The following is a 12986-nucleotide window of genomic DNA, read 5'->3' as shown; positions in this document are numbered from 1 at the left end:
CTGTTTCTGATGACTTTTATTTAAAGGTTTGCTTTAAAAGATTTGAAGGAAACTGTCCTTTATCTTATATTTGTAGTAATTTTATATCATAGGGTTGTTTGATTTAGTTAAACGCACCAATTTTTATCATTAAAAGTAACAAAGAAACTTGCCCCTTTTCAGAAGAACATGACATGCCAGGCTTCTGCATTGGTGTTTGAAGCTTCATAAACATCGACCACGAAGGGACTCGAACCCTCAATCTTCTGATTCGAAGTCAGACGCCTTATCCATTAGTCCACGGGGTCTCAATTTTGGGTGTGTGTGGCAGCGTATCTGGGAAAAAGAAAAAACATAGCATGACAAATTGCAGAAGCGATTCAACTTGTGAAAAAAATTGGAGAAACCTCCCTTTGTCCGAAAGAGTCACCACTTACTGCACACTCTTTCAAGCAGTGACAGCAATTTTGAAAGATGGATTAAGTAACGATGGAAGAAAGGCAAAGCTTTGCAAAACAACATCTTGATATTCGATTCCCCAGAAATGAGCAGAGCCGAATTTGTCCGCTCAGTCAAATAGAGGAAATCTACTGTTAGAAGGGAATGCAGATGTTTCAATTCTTCAAACTTGACGACAACAACGTGGAAGGACAAGCCAAAACAGAATCCTCCTCTTCCATGAGGTCACTTGGCAGAAAACATGGACACCTTTAGGAGTTAATGCAGATGCTTCATTTTTTTCAAACTTGTGAAACAATTTGAGAGAGAAAACTGCCTTTTGTTAGAAACACACTTTCAGAGCTCTCTCTTTTTGGCATAAGTGGCAATTCCAATGATTTGCATAAGTTGATGAGAAAGAAATAGCATGATTTCCAAAGAATTTTTCTGTTTTCATTTCTCTAACAATGGCTAAAAGCAGTGTTTCCACCAGGTAACTTCTTCCAATATATCCCTCTGTTTCTGATGACTTTTATTTAAAGGTTTGCTTTAAAAGATTTGAAGGAAACTGTCCTTTATCTTATATTTGTAGTAATTTTATATCATAGGGTTGTTTGATTTAGTTAAACGCACCAATTTTTATCATTAAAAGTAACAAAGAAACTTGCCCCTTTTCAGAAGAACATGACATGCCAGGCTTCTGCATTGGTGTTTGAAGCTTCATAAACATCGACCACGAAGGGACTCGAACCCTCAATCTTCTGATTCGAAGTCAGACGCCTTATCCATTAGGCCACGCGGTCTCAATTTTGTGTGTGTGTGGCAGCGTATCTGGGAAAAAGAAAAAACATAGCATGACAAATTGCAGAAGCGATTCAACTTGTGAAAAAAATTGGAGAAACCTCCCTTTGTCCGAAAGAGGCACCACTTACTGCACACTCTTTCAAGCAGTGACAGCAATTTTGAAAGATGGATTAAGTAACGATGGAAGAAAGGCAAAGCTTTGCAAAACAACATCTTGATTTTCGATTCCCCAGAAATGAGCAGAGCCGAATTTGTCCGCTCAGTCAAATAGAGGAAATCTACTGTTAGAAGGGAATGCAGATGTTTCAATTCTTCAAACTTGACGACAACAACGTGGAAGGACAAGCCAAAACAGAATCCTCCTCTTCCATGAGGTCACTTGGCAGAAAACATGGACACCTTTAGGAGTTAATGCAGATGCTTCATTTTTTTCAAACTTGTGAAACAATTTGAGAGAGAAAACTGCCTTTTGTTAGAAACACACTTTCAGAACTCTCTCTTTTTGGCATAAGTGGCAATTCCAATGATTTGCATAAGTTGATGAGAAAGAAATAGCATGATTTCCAAAGAATTTTTCTGTTTTCATTTCTCTAACAATGGCTAAAAGCAGTGTTTCCACCAGGTAACTTCTTCAAATATATCCCTCTGTTTCTGATGACTTTTATTTAAAGGTTTGCTTTAAAAGATTTGAAGGAAACTGTCCTTTATCCTATATTTGTAGTAATTTTCCATCATAGGGTTGTTTGATTTAGTTAAACGCACCAATTTTTATCATTAAAAGTAACAAATACACTTGCCCCTTTTCAGAAGAACATGACAGGCTTCTTCATTGGTGTTTGAAGCTTCATAAACATCGACCACGAAGGGACTCGAACTCTCAATCTTCTGATTCAAAGTCAGACGCCTTATCCATTAGGCCACGCGGTCTCAATTTTGGGTGTGTGTGGCAGCGTATCTGGGAAAAAGAAAAAACATAGCATGACAAATTGCAGAAGCGATTCAACTTGTGAAAAAAATTGGAGAAACCTCCCTTTGTCCGAAAGAGGCACCACTTACTGCACACTCTTTCAAGCAGTGACAGCAATTTTGAAAGATGGATTAAGTAACGATGGAAGAAAGGCAAAGCTTTGCAAAACAACATCTTGATTTTCGATTCCCCAGAAATGAGCAGAGCCGAATTTGTCCGCTCAGTCAAATAGAGGAAATCTACTGTTAGAAGGGAATGCAGATGTTTCAATTCTTCAAACTTGACGACAACAACGTGGAAGGACAAGCCAAAACAGAATCCTCCTCTTCCATGAGGTCACTTGGCAGAAAACATGGACACCTTTAGGAGTTAATGCAGATGCTTCATTTTTTTCAAACTTGTGAAACAATTTGAGAGAGAAAACTGCCTTTTGTTAGAAACACACTTTCAGAGCTCTCTCTTTTTGGCATAAGTGGCAATTCCAATGATTTGCATAAGTTGATGAGAAAGAAATAGCATGATTTCCAAAGAATTTTTCTGTTTTCATTTCTCTAACAATGGCTAAAAGCAGTGTTTCCACCAGGTAACTTCTTCAAATATATCCCTCTGTTTCTGATGACTTTTATTTAAAGGTTTGCTTTAAAAGATTTGAAGGAAACTGTCCTTTATCTTATATTTGTAGTAATTTTCCATCATAGGGTTGTTTGATTTAGTTAAACGCACCAATTTTTATCATTAAAAGTAACAAATAAACTTGCCCCTTTTCAGAAGAACATGACAGGCTTCTTCATTGGTGTTTGAAGCTTCATAAACATCGACCACGAAGGGACTCGAACTCTCAATCTTCTGATTCAAAGTTAGACGCCTTATCCATTAGGCCACGCGGTCTCAATTTTGTGTGTGTGTGGCAGCGTATCTGGGAAAAAGAAAAAACATAGCATGACAAATTGCAGAAGCGATTCAACTTGTGAAAAAAATTGGAGAAACCTCCCTTTGTCCGAAAGAGGCACCACTTACTGCACACTCTTTCAAGCAGTGACAGCAATTTTGAAAGATGGATTAAGTAACGATGGAAGAAAGGCAAAGCTTTGCAAAACAACATCTTGATTTTCGATTCCCCAGAAATGAGCAGAGCCGAATTTGTCCGCTCAGTCAAATAGAGGAAATCTACTGTTAGAAGGGAATGCAGATGTTTCAATTCTTCAAACTTGACGACAACAACGTGGAAGGACAAGCCAAAACAGAATCCTCCTCTTCCATGAGGTCACTTGGCAGAAAACATGGACACCTTTAGGAGTTAATGCAGATGCTTCATTTTTTTCAAACTTGTGAAACAATTTGAGAGAGAAAACTGCCTTTTGTTAGAAACACACTTTCAGAGCTCTCTCTTTTTGGCATAAGTGGCAATTCCAATGATTTGCATAAGTTGATGAGAAAGAAATAGCATGATTTCCAAAGAATTTTTCTGTTTTCATTTCTCTAACAATGGCTAAAAGCAGTGTTTCCACCAGGTAACTTCTTCCAATATATCCCTCTGTTTCTGATGACTTTTATTTAAAGGTTTGCTTTAAAAGATTTGAAGGAAACTGTCCTTTATCTTATATTTGTAGTAATTTTATATCATAGGGTTGTTTGATTTAGTTAAACGCACCAATTTTTATCATTAAAAGTAACAAAGAAACTTGCCCCTTTTCAGAAGAACATGACATGCCAGGCTTCTGCATTGGTGTTTGAAGCTTCATAAACATCGACCACGAAGGGACTCGAACCCTCAATCTTCTGATTCAAAGTCAGACGCCTTATCCATTAGTCCACGGGGTCTCAATTTTGGGTGTGTGTGGCAGCGTATCTGGGAAAAAGAAAAAACATAGCATGACAAATTGCAGAAGCGATTCAACTTGTGAAAAAAATTGGAGAAACCTCCCTTTGTCCGAAAGAGTCACCACTTACTGCACACTCTTTCAAGCAGTGACAGCAATTTTGAAAGATGGATTAAGTAACGATGGAAGAAAGGCAAAGCTTTGCAAAACAACATCTTGATATTCGATTCCCCAGAAATGAGCAGAGCCGAATTTGTCCGCTCAGTCAAATAGAGGAAATCTACTGTTAGAAGGGAATGCAGATGTTTAAATTCTTCAAACTTGACGACAACAACGTGGAAGGACAAGCCAAAACAGAATCCTCCTCTTCCATGAGGTCACTTGGCAGAAAACATGGACACCTTTAGGAGTTAATGCAGATGCTTCATTTTTTTCAAACTTGTGAAACAATTTGAGAGAGAAAACTGCCTTTTGTTAGAAACACACTTTCAGAGCTCTCTCTTTTTGGCATAAGTGGCAATTCCAATGATTTGCATAAGTTGATGAGAAAGAAATAGCATGATTTCCAAAGAATTTTTCTGTTTTCATTTCTCTAACAATGGCTAAAAGCAGTGTTTCCACCAGGTAACTTCTTCCAATATATCCCTCTGTTTCTGATGACTTTTATTTAAAGGTTTGCTTTAAAAGATTTGAAGGAAACTGTCCTTTATCTTATATTTGTAGTAATTTTATATCATAGGGTTGTTTGATTTAGTTAAACGCACCAATTTTTATCATTAAAAGTAACAAAGAAACTTGCCCCTTTTCAGAAGAACATGACATGCCAGGCTTCTGCATTGGTGTTTGAAGCTTCATAAACATCGACCACGAAGGGACTCGAACCCTCAATCTTCTGATTCGAAGTCAGACGCCTTATCCATTAGGCCACGCGGTCTCAATTTTGTGTGTGTGTGGCAGCGTATCTGGGAAAAAGAAAAAACATAGCATGACAAATTGCAGAAGCGATTCAACTTGTGAAAAAAATTGGAGAAACCTCCCTTTGTCCGAAAGAGGCACCACTTACTGCACACTCTTTCAAGCAGTGACAGCAATTTTGAAAGATGGATTAAGTAACGATGGAAGAAAGGCAAAGCTTTGCAAAACAACATCTTGATTTTCGATTCCCCAGAAATGAGCAGAGCCGAATTTGTCCGCTCAGTCAAATAGAGGAAATCTACTGTTAGAAGGGAATGCAGATGTTTCAATTCTTCAAACTTGACGACAACAACGTGGAAGGACAAGCCAAAACAGAATCCTCCTCTTCCATGAGGTCACTTGGCAGAAAACATGGACACCTTTAGGAGTTAATGCAGATGCTTCATTTTTTTCAAACTTGTGAAACAATTTGAGAGAGAAAACTGCCTTTTGTTAGAAACACACTTTCAGAACTCTCTCTTTTTGGCATAAGTGGCAATTCCAATGATTTGCATAAGTTGATGAGAAAGAAATAGCATGATTTCCAAAGAATTTTTCTGTTTTCATTTCTCTAACAATGGCTAAAAGCAGTGTTTCCACCAGGTAACTTCTTCAAATATATCCCTCTGTTTCTGATGACTTTTATTTAAAGGTTTGCTTTAAAAGATTTGAAGTAAACTGTCCTTTATCCTATATTTGTAGTAATTTTCCATCATAGGGTTGTTTGATTTAGTTAAACGCACCAATTTTTATCATTAAAAGTAACAAATACACTTGCCCCTTTTCAGAAGAACATGACAGGCTTCTTCATTGGTGTTTGAAGCTTCATAAACATCGACCACGAAGGGACTCGAACTCTCAATCTTCTGATTCAAAGTCAGACGCCTTATCCATTAGGCCACGCGGTCTCAATTTTGGGTGTGTGTGGCAGCGTATCTGGGAAAAAGAAAAAACATAGCATGACAAATTGCAGAAGCGATTCAACTTGTGAAAAAAATTGGAGAAACCTCCCTTTGTCCGAAAGAGGCACCACTTACTGCACACTCTTTCAAGCAGTGACAGCAATTTTGAAAGATGGATTAAGTAACGATGGAAGAAAGGCAAAGCTTTGCAAAACAACATCTTGATTTTCGATTCCCCAGAAATGAGCAGAGCCGAATTTGTCCGCTCAGTCAAATAGAGGAAATCTACTGTTAGAAGGGAATGCAGATGTTTCAATTCTTCAAACTTGACGACAACAACGTGGAAGGACAAGCCAAAACAGAATCCTCCTCTTCCATGAGGTCACTTGGCAGAAAACATGGACACCTTTAGGAGTTAATGCAGATGCTTCATTTTTTTCAAACTTGTGAAACAATTTGAGAGAGAAAACTGCCTTTTGTTAGAAACACACTTTCAGAGCTCTCTCTTTTTGGCATAAGTGGCAATTCCAATGATTTGCATAAGTTGATGAGAAAGAAATAGCATGATTTCCAAAGAATTTTTCTGTTTTCATTTCTCTAACAATGGCTAAAAGCAGTGTTTCCACCAGGTAACTTCTTCCAATATATCCCTCTGTTTCTGATGACTTTTATTTAAAGGTTTGCTTTAAAAGATTTGAAGGAAACTGTCCTTTATCTTATATTTGTAGTAATTTTATATCATAGGGTTGTTTGATTTAGTTAAACGCACCAATTTTTATCATTAAAAGTAACTTGCCCCTTTTCAGAAGAACATGCCAGGCTTCTGCATTGGTGTTTGAAGCTTCATAAACATCGACCACGAAGGGACTCGAACCCTCAATCTTCTGATTCGAAGTCAGACGCCTTATCCATTAGGCCACGCGGTCTCAATTTTGGGTGTGTGTGTGGCAGCGTATCTGGGAAAAAGAAAAAACATAGCATGACAAATTGCAGAAGCGATTCAACTTGTGAAAAAAATTGGAGAAACCTCCCTTTGTCCGAAAGAGGCACCACTTACTGCACACTCTTTCAAGCAGTGACAGCAATTTTGAAAGATGGATTAAGTAACGATGGAAGAAAGGCAAAGCTTTGCAAAACAACATCTTGATTTTCGATTCCCCAGAAATGAGCAGAGCCGAATTTGTCCGCTCAGTCAAATAGAGGAAATCTACTGTTAGAAGGGAATGCAGATGTTTCAATTCTTCAAACTTGACGACAACAACGTGGAAGGACAAGCCAAAACAGAATCCTCCTCTTCCATGAGGTCACTTGGCAGAAAACATGGACACCTTTAGGAGTTAATGCAGATGCTTCATTTTTTTCAAACTTGTGAAACAATTTGAGAGAGAAAACTGCCTTTTGTTAGAAACACACTTTCAGAGCTCTCTCTTTTTGGCATAAGTGGCAATTCCAATGATTTGCATAAGTTGATGAGAAAGAAATAGCATGATTTCCAAAGAATTTTTCTGTTTTCATTTCTCTAACAATGGCTAAAAGCAGTGTTTCCACCAGGTAACTTCTTCCAATATATCCCTCTGTTTCTGATGACTTTTATTTAAAGGTTTGCTTTAAAAGATTTGAAGGAAACTGTCCTTTATCTTATATTTGTAGTAATTTTATATCATAGGGTTGTTTGATTTAGTTAAACGCACCAATTTTTATCATTAAAAGTAACAAAGAAACTTGCCCCTTTTCAGAAGAACATGACATGCCAGGCTTCTGCATTGGTGTTTGAAGCTTCATAAACATCGACCACGAAGGGACTCGAACCCTCAATCTTCTGATTCGAAGTCAGACGCCTTATCCATTAGTCCACGGGGTCTCAATTTTGGGTGTGTGTGGCAGCGTATCTGGGAAAAAGAAAAAACATAGCATGACAAATTGCAGAAGCGATTCAACTTGTGAAAAAAATTGGAGAAACCTCCCTTTGTCCGAAAGAGTCACCACTTACTGCACACTCTTTCAAGCAGTGACAGCAATTTTGAAAGATGGATTAAGTAACGATGGAAGAAAGGCAAAGCTTTGTAAAACAACATCTTGATTTTCGATTCCCCAGAAATGAGCAGAGCCGAATTTGTCCGCTCAGTCAAATAGAGGAAATCTACTGTTAGAAGGGAATGCAGATGTTTCAATTCTTCAAACTTGACGACAACAACGTGGAAGGACAAGCCAAAACAGAATCCTCCTCTTCCATGAGGTCACTTGGCAGAAAACATGGACACCTTTAGGAGTTAATGCAGATGCTTCATTTTTTTCAAACTTGTGAAACAATTTGAGAGAGAAAACTGCCTTTTGTTAGAAACACACTTTCAGAGCTCTCTCTTTTTGGCATAAGTGGCAATTCCAATGATTTGCATAAGTTGATGAGAAAGAAATAGCATGATTTCCAAAGAATTTTTCTGTTTTCATTTCTCTAACAATGGCTAAAAGCAGTGTTTCCACCAGGTAACTTCTTCCAATATATCCCTCTGTTTCTGATGACTTTTATTTAAAGGTTTGCTTTAAAAGATTTGAAGGAAACTGTCCTTTATCTTATATTTGTAGTAATTTTATATCATAGGGTTGTTTGATTTAGTTAAACGCACCAATTTTTATCATTAAAAGTAACAAAGAAACTTGCCCCTTTTCAGAAGAACATGACATGCCAGGCTTCTGCATTGGTGTTTGAAGCTTCATAAACATCGACCACGAAGGGACTCGAACCCTCAATCTTCTGATTCGAAGTCAGACGCCTTATCCATTAGTCCACGGGGTCTCAATTTTGGGTGTGTGTGGCAGCGTATCTGGGAAAAAGAAAAAACATAGCATGACAAATTGCAGAAGCGATTCAACTTGTGAAAAAAATTGGAGAAACCTCCCTTTGTCCGAAAGAGTCACCACTTACTGCACACTCTTTCAAGCAGTGACAGCAATTTTGAAAGATGGATTAAGTAACGATGGAAGAAAGGCAAAGCTTTGCAAAACAACATCTTGATATTCGATTCCCCAGAAATGAGCAGAGCCGAATTTGTCCGCTCAGTCAAATAGAGGAAATCTACTGTTAGAAGGGAATGCAGATGTTTCAATTCTTCAAACTTGACGACAACAACGTGGAAGGACAAGCCAAAACAGAATCCTCCTCTTCCATGAGGTCACTTGGCAGAAAACATGGACACCTTTAGGAGTTAATGCAGATGCTTCATTTTTTTCAAACTTGTGAAACAATTTGAGAGAGAAAACTGCCTTTTGTTAGAAACACACTTTCAGAGCTCTCTCTTTTTGGCATAAGTGGCAATTCCAATGATTTGCATAAGTTGATGAGAAAGAAATAGCATGATTTCCAAAGAATTTTTCTGTTTTCATTTCTCTAACAATGGCTAAAAGCAGTGTTTCCACCAGGTAACTTCTTCCAATATATCCCTCTGTTTCTGATGACTTTTATTTAAAGGTTTGCTTTAAAAGATTTGAAGGAAACTGTCCTTTATCTTATATTTGTAGTAATTTTATATCATAGGGTTGTTTGATTTAGTTAAACGCACCAATTTTTATCATTAAAAGTAACAAAGAAACTTGCCCCTTTTCAGAAGAACATGACATGCCAGGCTTCTGCATTGGTGTTTGAAGCTTCATAAACATCGACCACGAAGGGACTCGAACCCTCAATCTTCTGATTCGAAGTCAGACGCCTTATCCATTAGGCCACGCGGTCTCAATTTTGTGTGCGTGTGGCAGCGTATCTGGGAAAAAGAAAAAACATAGCATGACAAATTGCAGAAGCGATTCAACTTGTGAAAAAAATTGGAGAAACCTCCCTTTGTCCGAAAGAGGCACCACTTACTGCACACTCTTTCAAGCAGTGACAGCAATTTTGAAAGATGGATTAAGTAACGATGGAAGAAAGGCAAAGCTTTGCAAAACAACATCTTGATTTTCGATTCCCCAGAAATGAGCAGAGCCGAATTTGTCCGCTCAGTCAAATAGAGGAAATCTACTGTTAGAAGGGAATGCAGATGTTTCAATTCTTCAAACTTGACGACAACAACGTGGAAGGACAAGCCAAAACAGAATCCTCCTCTTCCATGAGGTCACTTGGCAGAAAACATGGACACCTTTAGGAGTTAATGCAGATGCTTCATTTTTTTCAAACTTGTGAAACAATTTGAGAGAGAAAACTGCCTTTTGTTAGAAACACACTTTCAGAGCTCTCTCTTTTTGGCATAAGTGGCAATTCCAATGATTTGCATAAGTTGATGAGAAAGAAATAGCATGATTTCCAAAGAATTTTTCTGTTTTCATTTCTCTAACAATGGCTAAAAGCAGTGTTTCCACCAGGTAACTTCTTCCAATATATCCCTCTGTTTCTGATGACTTTTATTTAAAGGTTTGCTTTAAAAGATTTGAAGGAAACTGTCCTTTATCCTATATTTGTAGTAATTTTCCATCATAGGGTTGTTTGATTTAGTTAAACGCACCAATTTTTATCATTAAAAGTAACAAATACACTTGCCCCTTTTCAGAAGAACATGACAGGCTTCTTCATTGGTGTTTGAAGCTTCATAAACATCGACCACGAAGGGACTCGAACTCTCAATCTTCTGATTCAAAGTCAGACGCCTTATCCATTAGGCCACGCGGTCTCAATTTTGGGTGTGATGTGGCAGCGTATCTGGGAAAAAGAAAAAACATAGCATGACAAATTGCAGAAGCGATTCAACTTGTGAAAAAAATTGGAGAAACCTGCCTTTGTCCGAAAGAGGCACCACTTACTGCACACTCTTTCAAGCAGTGACAGCAATTTTAAAAGATGGATTAAGTAACGATGGAAGAAAGGCAATGCTTTGCAAAACAACATCTTGATTTTCGATTCCCCAGAAATGAGCAGAGCCGAATTTGTCCGCTCAGTCAAATAGAGGAAATCTACTGTTAGAAGGGAATGCAGATGTTTCAATTCTTCAAACTTGACAACAACGTGGAAGGACAAGCCAAAACAGAATCCTCCTCTTCCATGAGGTCACTTGGCAGAAAACATGGACACCTTTAGGAGTTAATGCAGATGCTTCATTTTTTTCAAACTTGTGAAACAATTTGAGAGAGAAAACTGCCTTTTGTTAGAAACACACTTCCAGAGCTCTCTCTTTTTGGCATAAGTGGCAATTCCAATGATTTGCATAAGTTGATGAGAAAGAAATAGCATGATTTCCAAAGAATTTTTCTGTTTTCATTTCTCTAACAATGGCTAAAAGCAGTGTTTCCACCAGGTAACTTCTTCCAATATATCCCTCTGTTTCTGATGACTTTTATTTAACCCCTTAAGGACCAAACTTCTGGAATAAAAGGGAATCATGACATGTCACACATGTCATGTGTCCTTAAGGGGTTAAAGGTTTGCTTTAAAAGATTTGAAGGAAACTGTCCTTTATCTTATATTTGTAGTAATTTTATATCATAGGGTTGTTTGATTTAGTTAAACGCACCAATTTTTATCATTAAAAGTAACAAAGAAACTTGCCCCTTTTCAGAAGAACATGCCAGGCTTCTGCATTGGTGTTTGAAGCTTCATAAACATCGACCACGAAGGGACTCGAACCCTCAATCTTCTGATTCAAAGTCAGACGCCTTATCCATTAGGCCACGCGGTCTCAATTTTGGGTGTGTGTGTGGCAGCGTATCTGGGAAAAAGAAAAAACATAGCATGACAAATTGCAGAAGCGATTCAACTTGTGAAAAAAATTGGAGAAACCTGCCTTTGTCCGAAAGAGGCACCACTTACTGCACACTCTTTCAAGCAGTGACAGCAATTTTAAAAGATGGATTAAGTAACGATGGAAGAAAGGCAAAGCTTTGCAAAACAACATCTTGATTTTCGATTCCCCAGAAATGAGCAGAGCCGAATTTGTCCGCTCAGTCAAATAGAGGAAATCTACTGTTAGAAGGGAATGCAGATGTTTCAATTCTTCAAACTTGACGACAACAACGTGGAAGGACAAGCCAAAACAGAATCCTCCTCTTCCATGAGGTCACTTGGCAGAAAACATGGACACCTTTAGGAGTTAATGCAGATGCTTCATTTTTTTCAAACTTGTGAAACAATTTGAGAGAGAAAACTGCCTTTTGTTAGAAACACACTTTCAGAGCTCTCTCTTTTTGGCATAAGTGGCAATTCCAATGATTTGCATAAGTTGATGAGAAAGAAATAGCATGATTTCCAAAGAATTTTTCTGTTTTCATTTCTCTAACAATGGCTAAAAGCAGTGTTTCCACCAGGTAACTTCTTCAAATATATCCCTCTGTTTCTGATGACTTTTATTTAAAGGTTTGCTTTAAAAGATTTGAAGGAAACTGTCCTTTATCTTATATTTGTAGTAATTTTCCATCATAGGGTTGTTTGATTTAGTTAAACGCACCAATTTTTATCATTAAAAGTAACAAATAAACTTGCCCCTTTTCAGAAGAACATGACAGGCTTCTTCATTGGTGTTTGAAGCTTCATAAACATCGACCACGAAGGGACTCGAACTCTCAATCTTCTGATTCAAAGTCAGACGCCTTATCCATTAGGCCACGCGGTCTCAATTTTGGGTGTGTGTGGCAGCGTATCTGGGAAAAAGAAAAAACATAGCATGACAAATTGCAGAAGCGATTCAACTTGTGAAAAAAATTGGAGAAACCTCCCTTTGTCCGAAAGAGGCACCACTTACTGCACACTCTTTCAAGCAGTGACAGCAATTTTGAAAGATGGATTAAGTAACGATGGAAGAAAGGCAAAGCTTTGCAAAACAACATCTTGATTTTCGATTCCCCAGAAATGAGCAGAGCCGAATTTGTCCGCTCAGTCAAATAGAGGAAATCTACTGTTAGAAGGGAATGCAGATGTTTCAATTCTTCAAACTTGACGACAACAACGTGGAAGGACAAGCCAAAACAGAATCCTCCTCTTCCATGAGGTCAATTGGCAGAAAACATGGACACCTTTAGGAGTTAATGCAGATGCTTCATTTTTTTCAAACTTGTGAAACAATTTGAGAGAGAAAACTGCCTTTTGTTAGAAACACACTTTCAGAGCTCTCTCTTTTTGGCATAAGTGGCAATTCCAATGATTTGCAT

At 38.0% G+C, this 12986-nt stretch overlaps 9 non-coding genes across 9 annotated transcripts; all 9 read right to left on the bottom strand.

Moving 5' to 3' along the window:
• Positions 1-1147: 1147 nt before the first annotated feature.
• On the bottom strand, positions 1148-1220 carry TRNAR-UCG (transfer RNA arginine (anticodon UCG)). Its single transcript has one exon. It is a non-coding gene; the product is annotated as a tRNA-Arg (tRNA).
• An 855-nt stretch (positions 1221-2075) lies between these two features.
• On the bottom strand, positions 2076-2148 carry TRNAQ-UUG (transfer RNA glutamine (anticodon UUG)). The gene has a single exon. It is a non-coding gene; the product is annotated as a tRNA-Gln (tRNA).
• Positions 2149-4869: 2721 nt separating this feature from the next.
• TRNAR-UCG (transfer RNA arginine (anticodon UCG)) lies at positions 4870-4942 on the bottom strand. Its single transcript has one exon. It is a non-coding gene; the product is annotated as a tRNA-Arg (tRNA).
• An 855-nt stretch (positions 4943-5797) lies between these two features.
• On the bottom strand, positions 5798-5870 carry TRNAQ-UUG (transfer RNA glutamine (anticodon UUG)). Its single transcript has one exon. It is a non-coding gene; the product is annotated as a tRNA-Gln (tRNA).
• An 847-nt stretch (positions 5871-6717) lies between these two features.
• TRNAR-UCG (transfer RNA arginine (anticodon UCG)) lies at positions 6718-6790 on the bottom strand. Its single transcript has one exon. It is a non-coding gene; the product is annotated as a tRNA-Arg (tRNA).
• Positions 6791-9518: 2728 nt separating this feature from the next.
• TRNAR-UCG (transfer RNA arginine (anticodon UCG)) lies at positions 9519-9591 on the bottom strand. Its single transcript has one exon. It is a non-coding gene; the product is annotated as a tRNA-Arg (tRNA).
• Positions 9592-10446: 855 nt separating this feature from the next.
• TRNAQ-UUG (transfer RNA glutamine (anticodon UUG)) lies at positions 10447-10519 on the bottom strand. Its single transcript has one exon. It is a non-coding gene; the product is annotated as a tRNA-Gln (tRNA).
• Positions 10520-11448: 929 nt separating this feature from the next.
• TRNAQ-UUG (transfer RNA glutamine (anticodon UUG)) lies at positions 11449-11521 on the bottom strand. The gene has a single exon. It is a non-coding gene; the product is annotated as a tRNA-Gln (tRNA).
• Positions 11522-12378: 857 nt separating this feature from the next.
• TRNAQ-UUG (transfer RNA glutamine (anticodon UUG)) lies at positions 12379-12451 on the bottom strand. The gene has a single exon. It is a non-coding gene; the product is annotated as a tRNA-Gln (tRNA).
• Between the last annotated feature and the right edge of the window lie 535 nt (positions 12452-12986).

Source organism: Pelobates fuscus, chromosome 9 (genome assembly GCF_036172605.1).
Source record: "Pelobates fuscus isolate aPelFus1 chromosome 9, aPelFus1.pri, whole genome shotgun sequence".
Classification (NCBI taxonomy): domain Eukaryota; kingdom Metazoa; phylum Chordata; class Amphibia; order Anura; family Pelobatidae; genus Pelobates; species Pelobates fuscus.
This window is presented reverse-complemented; position numbering and strand designations above follow the sequence as displayed.